The sequence below is a fragment of the Falco rusticolus genome, chromosome 3 (genome assembly GCF_015220075.1).
Source record: "Falco rusticolus isolate bFalRus1 chromosome 3, bFalRus1.pri, whole genome shotgun sequence".
NCBI lineage: Eukaryota > Metazoa > Chordata > Aves > Falconiformes > Falconidae > Falco > Falco rusticolus.
The window spans coordinates 33,362,688-33,378,344 of record NC_051189.1 but is presented as its reverse complement, the minus strand read 5'-3'; the positions used below and the strand labels follow the sequence as shown (position 1 = coordinate 33,378,344).

The 15,657-nt window shown below is 36.2% G+C and overlaps 1 long non-coding RNA gene across 1 annotated transcript; it reads right to left on the bottom strand.

Annotated features, from left to right (window-relative positions):
• Nucleotides 1-8,484: 8,484 nt before the first annotated feature.
• LOC119145005 lies at nt 8,485-14,194 on the bottom strand. The gene is made up of 2 exons (XR_005103271.1): nt 14,028-14,194; nt 8,485-9,392 (listed from the first exon to the last, which is right to left on the bottom strand). It is a non-coding gene; the product is annotated as an uncharacterized LOC119145005 (long non-coding RNA).
• Nucleotides 14,195-15,657: the final 1,463 nt, after the last annotated feature.

Sequence of the window (15,657 nt, the reverse complement as noted above, 5' to 3'; positions counted from 1 at the left end):
TCAATGTTGTTGTTTATTTTAAATAGCTTTTCTTCTTCTCTTGTGTTTACCTCTAACCACTCCATTTATTTATGTAGAACAATCATATCACATCTCAGTTCATCACACACTAAACCAAACAAGAGAAGACCTTTTTGTCTTACTTCATATGGCTTGCAGTACTCTGGGATCCTCATTGCATACATCCTAGAATTGCATTTGTTATTTGATGGATGTGTCACATTATTGTCAACAATAACCCAGCAACATCACGCATTGTTTCTTCTCTTCCAACTGTTTAGAGCAAAACTTACTCATGTTCCTCCTCAAGTTTATCAGCTTGCTGTAATGTTGTTTATCGCCATATTCCTAAAGTTACTTGCGTATCATGCTGTGGTTCGCTTCACATTGTGTCACAAAAACATTTTATCAGCTAACCTTTACTTTTTATGGCTGCATGAAATGTAAGGTAATGAAAATATTAAACAAGATCTGTACTATGATAATCTTTGTCTAACTCTGTTAGTAATCGATCTCAGCTTGATTATTACCTTCTCAGATCTGTCAGTCACCAGATGTTTTTCAGTCAGTTCACTATCCACCGCACAATTCTTTCACCAGCTCTCATGTTCTCCCACTTGTTAATTCCCGTAAGTAATCTATCAGATGTTTTACCATATGTCTGATGTTATTTCCCTATTTATATTATAGGCTATAGATATGAGGCTAATCTAATTCAATGATTCTTGGATAACTTATTTTGGGTTTTATCCCATTTCCATAGGTCCTGTATTAGTTGCGTAAATAAATGTATTATTTACTTTAAAATAACTTGGCTTTAACCTGTAATTTATGAAACCATTACCTTCAGTTAAAGAACAGGTTTATGTAGAGTAGAGAATTCTACAGGGCCTGTGGGAGACATATGCTGGAATTCTTTTTTTCTGTCAGGATAAAGACTTGAACTATGTTTTCTTAACTCAAATCTGTCAGTTTCTTACGCAGGACATGCTAAACAGTGGATCGCCCATTTCCATCCTTCTGAATCTTCAGCCTTTCAGATAAAGTACTTAAATAGTCACTGAAATACAGAATGAGAAAATGAGAATGAGTCCTGAGTCCAGGCTGATGCTCTTTGTAAACAGGAGGTACCTATCCTCCATTGTTAACTGTAATGAATACTGAATTATTTATACAAGATAGAACAGACTAGACAGTAGAGATTAAGGAGACTTCCTCTTCTGGTTTCCCAATGTATTTTTAATCTGTTGGACCTCTTGGGAAGTGAGAGCTGGAGTTTGAACACTCAGAGGAAGAGAAAATAATTGAAATTGAGTGCTTTTACCAGTAAGAAGTTGATAAAAAAGAAGTGTAAAATAACTTTTCATGCTTTTCTGCCAGCTTTGTGAGTATGGTCTTATATTTTTCTCTAAATTTCTCAGAAAACTGAAAAGAAACATACTGTTGTAGACCGAAAAGAGTTGACTGTTTCACTTCATTTATATTTGTTTAATCATGAGGGGTTGTGACAGTGAATTGAAGGTTTGTTTCTTTTGGCAAAAGATTTATAAATAAAAGTGCCTCATTTTCCACAACTGAGAGTAAAGGGGGATGTTTTTATTTTGGCTTGTTCGCCAAATGGAAAATCAGTTCATTCATGGCTACAAACAACTTATTTCTGTTTCTTTGTCCAGCTTCTGTGTCTTTGTAGAAATAACTAACATATTGAATTGGATTAAATATTTCTTAAACTAAATATCTAGGAAAATACAGAAAAGGTGTTTCAGGATTCTCATTGATGCATTCATATCTGTCAAGTGCTGCATGCACCTATGAATTTATTATATATATTACTTACTCTATTTCACTTACAAGAGTTGTATTTCAGTCATCATTATATTCTTTTTAATGTCTAGGATCACCAAAAACCTTTTAAGGACAAAATCTGGTTGTATTCATGAATATAATTTATATGGGCTAAGTTTTCTACATAATTTGATATTCCTGAATTTAAAACAGGAAATGTTTTCAAAAATAGCTAGGCAACAGTATTCTATGTGTATTGCATGTATATTACAAATTTAATTTTTCTATTTATTCACAATAACACTTCTGATGTAAAAATTCTTTACCATGTGTTAATTTACATGCTGAGAATGCTCCCAAACTGTACAGTTTTATTTCAATATTTAATTACCACTCTTTGGGTAAAACATTAAATATAAATAAAGACAATAATAGGAGGGTACAAGGAAATAATTACATTGTAATAGTGACACGTTCTTTTAAAATCTCTTCTCCCGATTGAGGAGAATTAAATTAAAAAATTGATATTGCCTGATAATGAACACAGTTACCAACTTGTCAAAAGGAATCTGTATTTACCCCTCAAATAATTGGATTTTTGTACTGTTTTGTCATATAAGACGGTGGGAGCCAAATATGACTGTTATAATGAACCGAATGAGCAATTATTGAATATAAGGTAATCTATTTTTTCTCTAGGAAGTAATAAACCAACTTCATCTCTCTTCAGCCTCTGTTCTTAGAATAATAACCAGAAAGCTCTGTTTGCATGCCTGTGACAAAATTAAATCTTTTCTGCATGTGTTGTCACACAATATTCTTCTTTAGTTACCAGTCACTAAAGGGTGCTGCAATTTGGCCTGAACTCTTGCAGATCACCAAAATGTTGCTTATGGCCTTGGACTCCTTACTAAAAACTGGCCTTATTTTTATTACTTCATTGAAAACCCTCAATTAACATTGTTTTTTACTGTTTCCTTGCATAACCTTGGAAGAGACGAATCAGACTTTCACAAAACCTTTAATTAGCATGCTGCATTTTAAGATGGCAGTTTAATTGTTTGAAAAGAAATGCAGCATAATTTCAGAATTTTTTTTATTCCACTACTTTCCTGTTCATTTATTTCAAAGGTTATACTGTAGAGTTAATAGCATTTGGTATATATTTATGCAACATTTAAAATTGCATAATGGACACAGTGTATGACAGGCAAAGTTTTATGTAAGACTGGTATTTCTGCACCTGCAAAAAATTGAGCTAAATTCCCTTCTGATGGAGAATTTGCTGAGGGAGATGTGGTAGCTTGGGCAATGAGGAGCAAAGCACTGTAGCCTCCTATGGAAACAGTTCTTATCTAGGAGCTGCAATAGCTGGAGCCCCACCTCGGATATAAGAGTGAACTGTTGCCACCAAGTAAAGGTACCTAAAATCCAATGTCAGTTTCAGTGTTTGGAAGTGATCTGACTATTTTTTTAAAAAAAAAAAAAAAAAAGCAAGCAATGTCCCTTGACAGTGTAAGTCCTGAATACTTAGCAACTGCAATCAATGGGTGCCATGACAGTTCTGTTGCACAGAGATATAGAGGTTTCTTTTTTTCTATTGTCATCACAGGTGCCAGTGTTATTAAGTTGGATAATGATACTGACTGCATAATGCTCTTGTAACATTATGTGGTTCTATTGTTCCCTAGCTGTACAAGTACTCTCCATCTAACTATATGAAATACAAAGATGGGGGGGGGGGAATAATTTTTGGGGTAATTTTAGACCATTTGAATGCCATTTTCAAAAGAGATACTTAAGGGATTATTGTGTACATTCCTGTGAAGAAGAAGCTTTCCTTTCTCATTCTCAGGAGCTCTTTGGGAAAACAGATTCTGATTTAATATAGCTGCCTTATCCAATGACAAATAGAGGAGCTTTACTTGTGATAGAAAATTATGTGCCTGTAGTCAGTGCCTGGAAAATGAAGAAATGTTTACATCTTTCCTAAGGTTCCTGGATAACCTTTTGCCACAGCAAATCCCACAGGTCCCTCAGAGCTTCTAGGAGCAGACACCCAGGAGACAATGTTTTTTTGAAGAAAGTATTTTGCAATTGTCTTTAGTATATTATTCTTAACTTTCTGTGCAGCAAAGTCAGAAATCGTCCTACACTTGTACATGGAATTGAACCTGCAAATAATGCCTGAAAATGTATTCTAAAATTTTACTCATTATAAAACTGGCAATTGTACAAATGTCCCTTATTTTATGTAAGAAAAAGGAAATCAGTATTGTACTCTTTTAAGTTGTGCTTCAGTTTCTAAGCATTTCCAGGTGTCTAGAATTTTTACTCATTATTTCAGGAGGGTTGAAGTTACATTTACTATATAATTAATAGAAATTTATATTTTCAGCACAAACTTGTTACACTTAATCAGGCTTCTCCCTAGAATTATTTTATGATTTTACTTATGGTTTCCTGAAATTCCTGTTTTATCAATATCAGAGATTAGATTTCAATCCTCTAGTGATTTTTATCTAGCTTATATATTTCTAATTCAGTAAAACATTAAGAATGCTAGTACTCTGAGTCAGCAGTGTTTTGTTACACTTTGAACAAAGTAAATTGCTATGTAAACTACCAGACAGAAAAGAAACAGATGACTTTTCACTTGCATTCTTCTATTCAACAGGTAGCTACCTGTTTCAAAGATGGAGTCAAATATGAGCAATGAATTAATGGTAATTTCACAATTCACTTTTCTTCAAGGTAAATATGCTGTTCTTGCTGTGTATTGTTTAGATTTCAAAGCTTCAGAACATTCAGTATTTCTGCAAAATTCCTTTGAAGATTCCTTTGAAGATATGAAGATATTCCTTTGAGTTCATCTAAAAATTTGCTGTTTAGTATCAGACATTTACATGTACGCTTGAAAGGCATTCTTTCAGCAAACAGACCTAAGAAATCATATAGGTGAACTGGTTTGAAATTAGCCATAGACAAATGAATGCCTGCTGACCTTGGTTTGTTATTGCCAGTTCTTACAGTTAAACTCTGATAAGCTCTTACTCAGCTAAATTGACTGTAAGAATAGATTAAAGATAGATAAGACTATGGACATTACATTCTTTCCTTTTCTCGTTCTAACTCAGCTTTTCCATAATCTCTATGTTTTGTGGCTGCTTCTCTTAAGACATTCATTGACTGGTTGTCTTTTCTTCTTTACCCTTCCCTTTCCCTTCTTTTTTTCTCCCTTGCTCTCTGTATTTCCTTTTCTGCATCTTTCTTTCTTTTGCCCTCTCTCCTTTGCTCTTGTCCCAGACAATCCTACCTTCATCTGTGAGTTGCTAGCTGCCTAAGCTATTGCTTGGTTTGATATGAATTATTCCATTCTACATGATGCTTGAAATGAGAGAAAAAAGTCCTAAGCACACATCTACAACTTTTTTGAACACCTCCAGGGATGGCGATCCCACCATGTCCTTGGGCAGCGTGTTCCAATACTTGATTACCCTATCAGTGAAGAAATTTTTCCTAATATCCAATCTAAACCTCCCTTGGCACAACTTGAGGCCATTTCCTCTTTCCCTATCATTTGTTACTTGGGACAAGAGACTGACACCCACCTTGCTACAACCTCCTTTCAGGTAGTCATAGAGAGCAATAAGGTCCCCCCTGAGCCTCCTTTTCTCCAGGCTGAACAACCCCAGTTCCCTCAGCTGTTCCTCACAAGACCTGTTCTCTAGACCTTTCACCAGCTCCATTGCCCTTCTCTGGACATGCTCCAGCACCTCAGTGACTTTCTTGTAAAGAGGAGCCCGAATCTGAACACAGGGTTTGAGGTGTGGCCTCACCAGTGCCAAGTACAGGAGGACAACTACTTCTTAGTCCCGCTGGCCATAGTATTTCCAACACAATCCAGGATGCTGTGGCCCCCCTTGCCCCCCCGGGCACACTGCTGGCTCATGCCCAGCCGGCCGTCAGCCAGCTCCCCCAGGCCCTTTTCCCCCAGGCAGCTTCCCAGCCACTCTGCCCCAGCCTGCAGCGCTGCCTGGGGCTGCTGTGACCCAAGGGCAGGGCCCGGCACTGAGCCTGGTTGAACCTCATACAACTGGGCTTGGCCCATCGGTCCAACCTGCCCAGATCCCTCTGGAGAGCCTTAGATCCCTCTGGAGAGCCTTGTTTTTGAGTCTCTTTTTAAAAATAGACAATGTTCCGTAACTACAAACAGTGCAATTTGAGAAAATAATTTTTTTCACAGGGAAGTTATTAAACAGTCTCTTTAGTCAGCAATACCAAGAGGGCAATGCATCTCTACTTGAGGAGATGGAAGGAGGATATGAATTAACTAATGATGGAAAATATAGACAGTGTTTTGAAAGGACAAACTATCTTTCTGGTATCTAGCCTCATGTTCAGTACCTTGGAAGTTTAATACCTACAAAAATATCATCCAGGTAGGTAAAACTGGAATAAAAAATCTAATGCAGAATAAAGCATTCTATAGATATTTCAGGTGAAGCTGGAATAAGTGTCTGTTCTGGAAGAAAGATTTTGTAACTCATTTAATGTTTGTAATTTGCTTGTGTCTGTAAAAAACCCATATGTTGTCTTCTAGTCAGTAGCTCTGAATAATAAATGTAGGAGATAAGCATGACAACAGGTTACTTTCCTCTCAGACAATGAACTTCTCCTGTATTGCAATTAACCTTTGACACAGATAGGATTTTTTTTTGAGAAACAATTAATTGAAAACTACTTTCTTTTACAGGCCATGGCCATTTAGAACAAGTCTTCTATGTCAGCATTTTATTTTTATATTTTCTACTTGAAAATGTTGTGGGTTTCTTCCCGCCCACCCCCTCTTTTATGGGAGAATGGAATAATTACAATAGATAAAAATATTAACAAACATAATAATAATGGTCTTGAGCATTCTTATGAGAGAGGAAACTTTTTCATCCAAATTCACTGTAACTCTGTTGCCTTCAAACTATGACTTAAGGTTCATAATTCCTATACATAAAAACTTACTTTGAATGAGGTAAGGTGTCAGTTTAAAGTGGCTTAACTCATCTTGATTAAGTCCGTCTGCAATTTTCCTGATCCCAGAAAATGTCTTATTCCAATTATGTTTCTTATTCCAGAAACTGAGGGTTTCACTCTTGGAGTTAATCAGGAGAAACAGCTGGAAAATGGCTGTTCCAGGGTAACCTCTTATGTAGAGAAACCTTAACACAACGTTTGAAGGTAATGGGATTGAGCTGGTGGTAATGGATTCAAATTTATTAAACACTGAAATCCAACTCATTCCTTCCAAGATACATGACTCCATAGGTCTAGATAGGGAACAAAGCACTAACAGCTGTTTTTATGACATAAATCGGTAGGTTTCACTCTCTGTATGCATTAAGAACAAATCTATCCTTTTTATGTAAGCACTTATTAGGTAGGGCTCCAGTGGGTGAAGCTGTTACCCCAGGGGAACTTATTCCATACGCCTCCTGCTCTGTAGTAACTGTATTTGTTACTAGACAGGAGAAGAAGGAAAGTAACACAAACTAGGTTATCCCCCAGTGATAAATGAGTTTATAACTTAAATTAGCAGGTCAGATCTTTTTAGACCCATGGCCAGCAACTGCACTGCAGCTCAGATGGTACTTCTTAACTTACCCAAGCGTCTAAGCCCCCAAAGTAGAACAAAACTGTAAATGATCCAATTCGATTTTTTTTTAGGTAAGATTTTGGATTTCGTTCTCATTTTTCATGTCATCCATTGTGTGCAACCACAGCACTTTAGTATCATTGATCCAAGAAAAAAGAGAGAAGCCATATTCAGCTAAAGTGTTTTCTAGATCAGTGATCCAAATCTCCACTTTCTCTCTCCATTTTGTTTGAGATAATTTATAAAGATTTCTGAAATGGGCGGAGTGATTTCTGAAGCAAACCTACATTTTTAGTTATCACAAGTTTCCAAACCCTGAAATACTGCTGTTTGAAAAGAAGTGAAAATTTTAAATCAAGTACACTGGTATGAAAATTTGTTCATTAAACTTGCTCTTTGTGTTAGCATTGTAATTGATTCCCATATAATAAAATCCAAACTACAAAACCCCCACCATGAGTAAAAGCTACAAAATTTTCCAAGAACTGTCTACAGTTATAGGGGAAGAAAAAAAAAAGTTAAAAATTTATGGATAATCTACAGCTTGTTCATGTGTATTCCTATTTCCCATTAATTTACATATAGAAGCTTATAGTGTTTAAAGTGGGTTTTTTTGATACTGCTCTTGCCTGAGGCCTTCTTGGAAATTGGCTAATGATCAATCATCTGATCTAGTCTGCCAACATCACAGAGAACATACTCAAAAGCCTTATTAGTGGTGTGTGAAAATACAGAGGTTTTCCCTTAGTGTGATTTCTTTTATTCACTGTTAGTAATGCTCATTTGTGCTGTAGAGCAAACTCACAGAATTAGTATATGACAGTTTTTCTATACAGAAAAGAAGAATAATTAGCATTGATCAGATCTAAAGGAGAAAAAAGTTTAGTTTCACTTAGGAAAAATGGGTGATTTAATACTGACCTTTCTGACAGGGAGGTCCTGGCAATGTTTGCGTTCAGTTTTACAGTCTGTTCATGGGCTGACTTGTTTTGCACTGAGGGGGTACCAGTTCTTTTTGTATCCTAAGAAGGAAGGTATGGACACCCAAGTGCTAATTAACTAGTTTATTGTGGAAAGCATAGAAATAGTAGAAAAGGTGATAGCAAGAAAATGGTAGAAAAGGTGATAATAAACTTATGTCCTTTCTGATGTTAATGGAAGCAATAGAATAGGAAATAGCAATCTGATGTCCTTGGTGATGCTGGGGATGCTGGTTGCTGCAGCATCAGACAAGCACTTTCACGCTGATCATGGCACACTCTGCAGATGCTGTCCATGGTCAGGTGCATTGCCATTTACCAGATTTTCTTAGAGGTAAACAAATCCATTAATCATTTCTGCTGTCAGGTAAAGGGCTGTTTCATGCAGGTAGGCTGCTTAATCTCAGGACAAAGCAATACTTATAGATAGAGTCATCCACATGCACTGTCTGGGAACCATGTAAAGCTTCTCTGTTGCAGTTAATAAGCCAAGCTCATCCAGTACTCACTGATGTTCGCTGAGAGCAGTATGCTCCTACACATTGCCATAGGAATGAGTCAAAGACAGTCGCAGTACAGGTTCTATACTTGTTCCTCATGCTAACATACAGGTCTCTGCAGTCAAGGTCTGTGATTATACTCTGCTCAAAGACACTGTCTCCTTACAATGTCTTCTGCTGTGGCTTACTACACCCACCAGCACAAGGCACATTCTTCCAAGACATGGTCTTCTCATAAGATTAACTTTCCCCCTTTCTTGCAATCATGCACATATCCTAAAATGATGGCAGATTCCTTGGCTGATAGTCATTGGCAGGATGCAGCTAAGAGTGCTTGTGTTAGCAAATTGAAAAGTGCAGCCAGATGTTCCTGGTGATCCAGCAAATATTTTTCTTTGCTCTTTTCTCTTCTTTAGGCACTAGAGATGTTCAGGGTAATAGACCATCCAAGGGGGTGCTGCAGTACATGAAATAGCACTGCAGAAAACCAAGTAAATCTTGATTAGCCATTATAGTGTAAAGAAAAAAGCTATATATTTCAGGACTTACCATGCTCTGTTAAATTAATTTTGTGAAGGAAAGGAGAAAAGAAAAAAAAAAAGAAAAGAAAAGATAAGTATTAGATACAGTGTGAATCTTCTGGTTCCATAGAATATGCTAGAAAATATTGAACAGATTAAGATTCAATCTTTAGGCTATCCTAGTTAGGAAACAGAGCTGAGCTTTATTCATAAAAATGAAAGAAATGTAGAGCTTGATAAGCCAATGTTTGAATAGGAGTTTCTGGATGTAGGAGACATCTTTTGAAAATAAATATAGCTCAGCAAGGTCAATTTTAAATGAACACACATAATTCCAATTACAATTGTGTCGATTACCAATGCACAATAAAATAAGCCACTGAAAAACTGAAAAATTTGGTTTTTACCTGCTTATCAAAACTAAATGTCATTGTCTTCTCTAAGAATGAAAAAAAGGTATTCTATATGAAAATATAACACATAAAAAGTACTCCTAGGTATATTTTCTCCTATAAATATAATTATCCTTTTTCTTTCAATGATGACACACTTCTGTGAAGAATGGAATTGTACTGCATTTCATACCAAAGTGTACTGGTGCTTTATCGGGATACTCATTATACCAAACTAGATTCAGAAAGCTGATTTTGCAAGATTCTGATAAGCGTGTGTGTTGTACTGAAGCCTGTGATTTCTCACTGGTCACACTCCTGGCCATTTAGGATCCTTCATAAATGGAAGATAATTTTTTCTTCTTGCTAACATCAAGGAACTTATTTCTTTGGGGAATTGTTAGAAACTAGGACAGGAAAAACAAAAAGAGGGTATTTGTTTGCAGTCTCAGTTTAAGTAGTATTATTTTGATCTGGTGATACTAGGTGAAATAAAAAGAGCCCAGTTGATTTTGCAGCTATTACCCATGTCACCTTCAAAGCTGAAAAGCACTAAATGGAGTGCTTAGCCTGAAAACTGCATTACTTATTCTGTTGAGCCCTTTGCATGTCTAAGTTGGTATTGCAAAATCCATATTTTCTTCCTAAAAACAGAAAAAAAGGAGGAAAAGTCCAGACTCAGTAGGCAACAGATAACAAGGTATATGTTTTGATAATTGATTTGAATCTAAAACATCAAAGTGTTATGTAGACAATACTGAGAAATAAAGCAGTAAGGATTCTCCTACTAAAATCATTAAAAATGGGAGTAGTCCCAGTCATACTAAAGTACCCTGTGTATTGGCAATGCTTTCTTTGACTACTGCACATTTTACATAGATACCAGACATGCTATTGCAATAGTAGTAACTAAACTAATTGAAAGGGGTCTTGTACATATACAGATAAAAGGAATTTAATGCATTGTAAAAGATTAAAAACAGAGCAGGGGCGATCAATAACAGGAATCTGCTGCAATGGACTGTGTCTCATAAATGCTTACCAAGAGTTAATAGGAAGTGGCCTAAAAGCATTTAGAGATAAGATTATCAGTGTGTTGGCTAAAGATATTTGATAAAGTGTAACTTTATAGGAAAAGTATATGATTTTTCTCATTTCGTTGCATATATTTTTGCATATTGTTCAGCTACTGGTCTTGCAATGTAAAAAGCAATGCAAAGATGAGTGCTGGATTAGAAATCAAGAGATCTCACTGGTTTGTAACTTCTATGTATTTTAGAAGTATTTCTTTTACCTTTGTGCAATATACCCTAACACGTTATATCTATTTAATAGGAATCCAATAAAATGACATTAGGAATGCTTGCAATCAGTGAGGTTTTTTTTTTCAAATTTGCAGCCTAAGACATCATAATGTTAAGAGAACCTAGCTAACAAGTTGGAATGTCTGCTAGAGGGGATAAAAAGCTTTCTTCTTCTGTATGTTCAAATATTCAATACTCCTTGAAATTATAAATAGACCACCGAAAAAAAGCCAGAAATCAATCCAAAAAATGAATTTCAGTCTCCGAGACAGGATTTTTATTTTTTTAGAAGTGTATTGACAGTGATATGTATACTGCGCAAAGATTAGTACACAGTGGATGCAGTTTCCAAAAGGTGGGGAAATTCAGAAGTAAAAGTCACAGCCACCCTTTATCCCCTGTACTTACACATACATATAAGGCTGATGAAGTCGTGAGGATTCTGAACTCATTGAGAGTACTGTCATTGATTTCAGAAGACAATACTTCACCATGTGACTTTTTATACGAGGACAACTGATTTGTCAGTGAATGTACTATATATCTGGTGAACATTTCTCAGTTTTCTAATATTGAGATAAGCACTAAATACAGGATTTTTCTTTTGCATGTGTTTTCTGCTGAACCTATCTGCAGAGTGAGTGTCAGACCCTAATCTTATGAAGTGTTTTGTAGGTAATCCGTCTGCAAAGAGACCCTTTCATTTCAGTTCAATTCCTTGTAACAGCTTCCGTTTGCTAGAATTCTGGATCTTAAGGTGTAAGACTTCTGACAAATGCAAGCAACCACCTTTCCTAATACTATAACACTCTCTCCGTGGCTTTTCAGGGCTGCAGTGCAACTAGTTTTGCAATGGGAATGGTGGCTGTTCATAACTCAGGTTGACATCAGTGAACATCAGTAGATGCTTTCTGAAGAAGAAACTACATACTTCAGTGGAGAAAAAGGAAATGTCCTTGTTGCCTGTTGTGTTTTTTTGAGAGTGATTAGAAGTAACCGGAGTTTGGATTGTTTTGAATAAATATTTCATGATGCATTAGTGAGCAAGAATGATCTAAGAGTGCAGGATTAATACCTTTTGCTCATTGTATTTTATCACTGCACCTCCATCTTGCACATGCAGAGTGAGACACGTACAGAAAGTACTGATGAATAACATTTTGAAAGGCAGTATTAAAGCCACTGAGTAAAACTGTAGGGTCAGACTGTCAAGGAACATGAAGATAACATAAACCCAAACATCTAAGGTCATACTTTCAAAACATCACTGTAACAGCACTAGTATCTTTGAGACCAAACAGTGTTTTTATATGCAAAAATATTTTTCATTTAGGAAATATTCAAATCAATATGGGAGGTTATAATACCATGATGGATTTTCAATTTTTTCCCCTTTGCTTGTCTAAACTAAATTTCTCCATTGTTGCTACTACTGTTTAATTTTCTCCCATATAAGATGCTGCAATATAAGTGATGCTTACTTTGGAAATATTTTTCACCTGGTAACTAACTTCATTATATCCTGAGTCCTGTAAACTACTGATGCTGTATTTTTTGTGCTGGGATGATTTCTAACATAATTTCAGCTTAAAGAAAAGCAGCTGGCATCAAGTCCTATTCTTTCCTTTCTATGGCTACAATATTTCTGTGGTTGACCCTACTTGATTATCTGAATCTCTTGGTCTTGCACAATTTAAACAGTTGGAGTTTGTTGACATCTAAAGACTAGAAGCAGAGTCTTCCAACTTTCTGCAGTTTCATTAAAATTAGCATTGATGAGTAGGATCTGGTAGAGTGCTTTTGTTGTTAAAAGACAAAATTTTCACTCAGTGAAAAAGGTCTTCCCAATAACATAAGTATTTTTTTTTGTTTTGAAGCATTCATACTAATTATAGATATTAACTCTGTTACCATTTGAAAAGCAGAGATACTGCTTTTTTAAAGGTCTTTTTTTTTTTTTTTTTTTACTTTCACATCTGGATGGACTCCTGAAAGTCATTTAGTATTTTTCAGTGGACTGCTGGTGGGTATTTTATAAATAAGCCAGTTACTATTCTTCCTAGTTTAAGTTCTTTTCTAGTCTCAACAATTAATCTATGAACTTAATAATTTTCTGTTGCATGCTTTGGGACCCTCTTCTTTTCTGCCTTTTTGTAGAAGGATATCTAATATTTTCTGTATTCAGTTTTCTTCTTGTGCTATTTAATTACTGAGAGCTAGTTAAATGGAGTTTTTTTCTGCTGATAGAAGAAGAGTTGCTGAAATTTGCAGTAGTTTCTAGATTTTGCTGAGGGTTTTTCTCTGCTGCTAAATATTTTTCATTTGTACAAGACAGTTTAACTTCTAAAATAAATTAATAAAAGTTACTGCAGCTGTTATTGATAGTTGAAATAAGACATATTTGCCACAGTTTAGTAAAGCTTTAATTTATTATTTTTTTTTAATGGCATGTTATTTTAGACAGGGAGGTTGAGTTTTGATTCATTATATGTTATTCACTGTATAAGTGATGGGAAATGGGAAGTGGAGTTCTTACTTGTCAGTCATCATTTATTGAGAAAAACAAACCATCTTGTCAAAAGTTATGGTTAAAGAGGACACCTGGGCATAATTACAATCAGATAAGAAAATTATACAGTAGGTGCAAAAAGGAAGACTGCGAGGTTAACCAAAGCTAAAATTCTGTCTACTTCTCCAGGTACAGAATTTATCATAAAATTGCCAGTAATGTACACTTTCAAGTGCTTCTTAATGATGGGATTAGAGCAGCATTACAGCCTCAGAAGAGGCAGGCAGCCCTTTTGATCTTAGGCTGGCACATGTAGGACGAGGCAGTGAGTTACAGAGAAAAGCTGGTACTTGCAAAAGAAAAGAGTGAAAGCCCTCTGGCCTGACCTGCCTTGAGATAAACATGTTCTTGAAGTCTTTCCCTCTGAGAAATGAAGTGGTTCATGATGTGCATCCTGGATGACAGTCCACCCACGCTGGGGTCTGTGGGTCAACATCATAAAGAAAGAGATTGAGAAGATGCTGGCTTTATTTCACCATTCATATTGCACAGCCTGCTCGACCTCTGCTCCATCCATTGCATACCTACCTGTCAGCAGTTCAAACTGGGCAATGCATTCCTGTCACTAGAGGAAAGTAATGATTATCCAATAACCCACATATAGCTTTGCTGAAAAGCATGACTACTGGTAACCTACAGTTATGCAATAGAGTCATAGAACATCCTGTACATAACCATTTGTAAATCTCCTTGCCAGCAGCAACTGATCTCTCTGTCACCAGGGAGATGACCTCTGCCAGTACAATTGAAAGCCAGAAACCGATTGCTCTGCTCAACGGACCTGCATCCTATATTTCACTTCCTCTGTGGCAATCTCTATTCTTAGTTATTCTCTCCAGCACTATAGGGCAAATCAGGCTATTTCAGTGTTTTTGGTTTTATTGCTTCATGACTTTAGAAGTTATAAAATAGAAGATCCATCCTTGCAGACATGCACAGGAATAAATACATTTTCTACATGTCATTTCATTTACCTCCTTGGGAAAACTAGCTTTCATAAAGCTCTGTGTGTCTGTTCATGTTTGCAGGATCAGGCCCTGAGCAACCTGACAGTTTTCTACAGTTGCTTTACTGTTAGCTGTCTACTTAATGCACCTAGAGCTATAAGTCTGATTTAACGCAAAGTGTTGTAAGGAACAGATCTTGGGCAAGATTCAGTTTTCAGTCACACTCCTTTAAAATGGTAGAAACTCTATGGTAACAGACTTCTCTCAGCTTTTTCACTTTATCTACCTTTTACTCTATAGCTGTCTGTCTACGTGTGTATGCCAGAAGCTATATTAAGAGTTTTATGGGAAGTGTTTCAAAGAGTTGTAGACTATGTGGGGTTTCTGTAATTTCCAAACAGATTTAGGGGTAGATATATCCATTATACAAGGCAGAACCAAACCCCCTTCAGCTTTGGAGGAGCAGATGAAGCTGGCTCTGCACGCATTGCAGTACTGCTTTTCCCTGGCCCCTGAAGGGAACAGGTGGGGTGTCTCAAAGAGCCAGTTAACAGTGTAGGACTGTGATTTGTTTCTGTAATAGGCTAACAGCAAACAACTGCTAGTTCCCAAACTAAGGAAGAGTCATTTAGGCTGCACCATAAGGTATAACCTTATTATGCCATCATTACAATGAACCGTGTCTTGTGGGCACCGTTTAGCCCTTATGAAAATTATTTTAAAAGCAAATGTTATCTTTGTGCAGAAGTAAAACAAACTAAACCCATTGTTTACAGGAAAGCATTTCATCGAGACAGTGAATTTCAGCATTTGGACTTCAGAGTGGTTAAGACAGGCATTAAGAAAAAACAGTTTTGGAAACTATTAGACTTTGTTACTTTTAATCTTTTTTTTTTATTATTATTTTCTTCCTAAGTCTGGATCAGGAAGCTCAAATGCTTCTCCAAACAGCTATCATACAGGTAAGTGAATCTGGAGATTCAATATATTTATAAATGAAGGATATACG